Source organism: Nicotiana attenuata, unplaced genomic scaffold (assembly GCF_001879085.1).
Source record: "Nicotiana attenuata strain UT unplaced genomic scaffold, NIATTr2, whole genome shotgun sequence".
In the NCBI taxonomy this organism is placed as follows: domain Eukaryota; kingdom Viridiplantae; phylum Streptophyta; class Magnoliopsida; order Solanales; family Solanaceae; genus Nicotiana; species Nicotiana attenuata.
Genome location: NW_017674968.1, coordinates 47300 through 52695, shown reverse-complemented (window position 1 = coordinate 52695; position 5396 = coordinate 47300).

The window sequence follows — 5396 nt, the reverse complement described above, 5'->3', positions numbered from 1 at the left end:
GGGGGGGGAGGGAGAAAGTACTTTTGACCTCCCAAAAGCTTAGCCAAAGAGGCTCTTAGTTGTTGACTCGTTTCTAGTTACTGGAGTATTTAATTAAGAGATAACACCTGTTATTCTTTTTTCAAATTTATTTTGAGAAGGAAAATAAAAATTTATTTGGTGCTTTTAGCAGCATTATTATATTTAGGATAAGTTGTTTGGTTTCGTGAATGTGAAATGAAAGAGGTACCTTTTGAATTCCACCTCTTCATCTCACCCTTTCATTGTCTATAAATTGAGAGACCTCGTTTTTTACACATAGAAAATCTGAAAACTTCACCCCTCTTTTCTACATTGTTGCATTATTTTTCCAAATAAATAAAGTGACAAGTGTGATTTGGTCCATTTGTTGAGTTCGTTGAAGTTCTATAATTTCGATTGCCAATATTACAGAATAGTTTTACCGTTCTATCCTGGGAAGAAGTAATCCATAACCTTGGGCAACAATGAGGGGATTAAATTCCTTAAGGACACACAAGCAACTTGTGGGTTCGGAATTATTTTACGATTTATTTATTGAACTACCGTTTCTTTTTATTTTCTGGTTTCGAACACATATTACTAACCATCTTAAGAAATTTAATAAAAATTATTTTCAGATGGCTGATGGAGAAAAGGTAGACAGAAACGGTGGCCATACCTTTTTACGAGCGAGTGCAATCTTTTGGATTGGCATAATAACAAAACTACGACTTATTAAAGCTCGCCCCCCCCCTTTTTTCCCTCTAAAGCCCCTCGCTCCACTCATTTTTGAACTTCTAATCAGACTTGGCTGAACTTTCCACGACATAGATCAAAGGGTCGACGTCGTGGTTGTTCGGATAAGTTTCATCCAATGAATTTGTTTTTGTCGTTCTATTAGTATGTAGGAAATTCACCTTACATAGCAATGATGGCGTTAAATCAGATATATTCAATGGAATGGTTTATCATGGTTGATTAATATTTTTGGCAATTCTCAGCTCCTACTCTCTTGTAATCGACGTCATATATACTGCCTGGTTCACAGAATGAGGTTTGTTCAAGATTGAATGCAGAATTACATCCATGAGGGAATAATTGGTTATTAGATATGACAAGTAGACGGTATTTTAGTCGAAGAAGGCTTCGTTCCGTGGCTTTACATCAAAAGTAGCCTAATATAAACAAGGTATAAATTATATACAATAAGGTCATTGGAAAATTTTTCTGAAGCGAATGTGTGTGTCGGAAAAGCAAAAGTGGAGGAACTCCTTGGTTCACGGCAATTAAAGATTTCTCCAGTGAATTATAAATTGTCAACAATCCGGTTCTACTCTCTTTGCTCTATTTCTTTTTAAGTAATTTTCTATCCTGTGTGATTTGTGAAATTCAATTTCTGCAAAGCTTAGGATAGAAGCTTATTATATGATGATCTCAAAATATATGTTACTTGCATGTTGTGATGATTATGAATAACATGAGGCTAGAGAATAAGTTCGTTTTCTGTTTACCATATGGCATCCGGGTAGTTGATATACAACTTGGTAACATGAATGAAAATATGCGAAAGATTATTTTTAAGGTTGTAAGTGTGAATTAGGCTTACATTGATGCTTGAAAATTATTTTTGAGCATGAAAATGGAAATTTTATATTTATCAATAAAAATATAAATATGTTAGTTTGATAAGAATAATATATCAAATTGTTGAAATGTTTGGGGTGCAATGGTTGAGTTGGAAAATCATTTGGAAAGGGAATTAAAATTCTCGTGATTTTCTACACCCGTTATGGAGACTAAAATCTTCGTGATTTTCTACTCCTGCTTCGAGATCAAAATCTGCGTAATTTTTTATTTGTTCATTTAGATTAAAGTCTTCGTGGCTTTCTACTCATTTGTCGGAAATTAAAATCTAAGTGACTTTATACTTGTTTTGGAGATTAAAATCTTAGTGATTTTTTACTCCAATTTATTACTCGATTTGAAGATTAAAAAAAACTTCACCGTTTATCAGATTTAGTTGTATCAGATATTACTCGATTTGAAGATCACCTTTAATTAATTTGAAATGTGTCAGATTGGTTTGAAGATTAAAAACTTTACCATTTATTAAATTTGGCTCTGTTTGTAACGACCCGGCCGGTCGTTTTGAGCTCTAGCACGTCGTTCGGCAGTTTTAGGCCATGAGTAGCTTCACTTCAGGCACGCATGGTCGGAATTGAATTTCGGGAAGTTCGGAGTTGATTTGGAAAGAAAATTCTCATTTCGGAAGCTTTAAGTTGAAATGATTGACTAAGGTTTGATTTTTGAGTAAACGACCTCGGTATCGGGATTTGAAGGTTCCAACAGGTTCATATGATGATTTTGGACTTGGGCGTATGTATGGATCGGGTTTGGGATGACCCGTGGGCGTTTCAGCACCAATTGTGGAAGTTGGCATTTTTCGAAGAATTTCATAAATTTGGGATGCAGTGCATTTCAATGTTATCGTTGTCCGTTTGGGATTTCGAGTTTGGGAATAGCTCCGTATGGTGATTCTGTTATTGTGAGCGCGTCCGGAAGTGGATTCGGAGGTCCGTAGGTCATTTAGGGGTCATTTGGCAAAAGTTAGAAATTTGAAGGTTTTTGAGATGTTTGACCGGAAGTGGACTTTTTGATATCGGGGTCAATTCCAATTTCAAAAGTTGGAGTAGGTCCATAATGTCGAATGTGACTTGTGTGCAAAATTTGAGATCAGTCGGACGTGATTTGATAGGTTTCGACATCTAATGTAGAAGTTTGAAGTTCTAAAGTTCATTAAGCTTGACTTGGGGTGCGATTCATGATTTCGATGTTGTTTGATGTTATTTGAGGCCTCGAGTAGGTCCGTATTATGTTATAGGACTGGTTTGTGTGATTGGACGAGGCCCCAGGGGCCTCGGGTGTGTTTCGGGGTGATTTTGGATCATTTTTGGATGTTTTGCAATAGGCGATGCTGGTGTTTGGTGTTATTCTTCGCGTTCGCGAGGATCCTCTCGCGTTCGCGAAGAAGGATTTGGCTTCAGGGACTTTGTTCTTCGCGTTCGCAAAGAGATCCTCTTGATCGCGAAGAAGGAAATCTCTTTTGCACATGTCTGAATTCGGAGGCTCATATCTCGTAATCTATAAGGAATTTGGAGATGATCCAAAAATCAAAATTGTATCCCCTTTGTGTCTAGTTTTCAAAAAATTAAGCCATTTAGCATTTGGATTTGTGTACAAACAGTTATGGCTGGTACACTACAGGCTTTCCGGGAAGATAAAGAAGAAATTTGTGTTGCACAGGGCTGACTTTGGCGGCTTATATCTCAAAATTTATAACGAATTGGGAGATGACAAAAACATGAAAGTTGTAGATCTTGGTGTCTAGTTTTCACAAAGTTAAACCATTTGTCATTTGGAGTTTTGCACAAAAAGTTATGACCATTATACTAGAGGCTGTCTGAGAAGAGTTTGGGAATGGCTTTCGAGAATTTTGTTCATCACGAACGTGATGGAGGCCCGCAAACGCGAAGAATTGCCTGGCAGTGTATAAGTTTGCAAAAATGGGTTTGGCTCCATTTCATCTCATTTCCTCTATGGGAGACGACCTAGGAGCGATTTTGGAGCTCCATCTTCATCATCTACGTCAAGGTAAGTGATTCCCACCTGTTGCAAGTTAATTACTTGGATTATATCTAGATTTTAACATGGAAAATCATGGGAAATTAGTGAAAATTTGGGGTTTTGAAGAAAAATCTAGAAATTTATATTTTTGGATTTTGACCACGAAATTGGACATGGAACTTGGAATAAATTATATATTTGAGTTCGTGGTGTTATGGGTAAAGTTTATCTTCGAATTTTTTTGAATCCGGGCACGTGGGCCCGAGGATGATTTTATCGACTTTTCAAGCGGAGTTGGAAATAGTTGTAAATAGGATTATAATGGGTATTTGAGTATATATTAATGAGTTTGCATAATTATTGACTAGTTTTGGAGTGTTGGGCATCAGTTTGAGTCGTCGGAAGGGCTTGGGAGCCGGTTGTGAAACTTCGGAGCGAGGTAAGTCTCCTTTCTAACCTTATAAGAGGGAATTAACCCCATATTTGAACTAAATTATTATGTGCTTCTATTTGTGGGGGCTACGTACGCACGAGGTGACGAGGGTCCATACGTGGTTACTAGCTATGCCTATGTCCGGGTAGTTTTAGGCTTACATCATGCCTTGTTGATATTGTTGTTGATTTATTTTTATTTTTTGCCTTGAGAAGAAGCCAGATTGAGTTAGCTTATTAAATGTTTTTGAAAGGAGTCAAAATTGAGGAAAAGTTGGGAACTTAAAAGTTTTCATTTAAAATTCGTAATTTAAAAAGAATTGAGGAATACTTTAATAAATTAAGAAATCTATGTGTAACCGCGTCACACGTATGATCCGCGAGTGGGGTAATTCCTTAAACTTATATTTTACTGCGTCGCAAGTATGATTCGCGAGCGGGGAAATCCCTTAAACTTATATTTGACCGCGTCGCAAGTATGATTCGCGAGCGGGGTAACTCCTTCTACTACTCTCATGGGAGCGGGTCGATCGCCTCGGCAGGTTAATAGATGCATTTATGGTTCGTGCCATTCGACCCTCGGCAGTGCACAATTTACTTTTATGTTGGATCGGGCCGTACGCCTCGTCATTTCCTATATATATATATATATTTATATATATAATATCCTCATGGAGTCGTGCGTAATATTTGGCAAGAAGCCAGTGTATCTGAGGGTTTTTCCCTGATTTGAATTATGACAACCTTTTTGATGAAATCCACTGTATCTATATACATGCTCCAGTTATGGAGGGAACTTGCTAGTTGAGAGCTTGAGTAAATTGTAAAGAGAGGAATTGTACCACGTATTTTATACTTGTTTGTTTCATATAATTACTCTATTTCATATTTATTCACTTCCTTACTGTACCTGATATTATTGGACCACTAGTAAGTGTTGAAGTCGACCCCTCGTCACTACTTCTTCAAGGTTAGACTAGATACTTACTGGATACGCGTTGTTTTCGTGCTTATACTACGCTTGCTGTACATTTTGTTGTACAAGCACATGTATGTCTAGTGGCCTCGTGGGCGCGGCGGCATGGTTGATACGGAGACTTAGGTGAGCTGCATCTTGTGAGACGATCCGCAGCCAGCAGAGTCTCCTTCAGAGTATTGTATTTCCTTTTCTGTCCAATTTGTATTCCGAGCAATTATTGTATTTCATTTTAGTAATTGCTCATGCTACTGTGACTACCGTGGTTCGTGGGTAGTGTAGTGTAGTAGGTATAATTTCAGTAAATTGAAAAGTTGGTAAAAACGTTTATTTTTTTAAATTTTAGTTTTTTAGTTAAAACGTT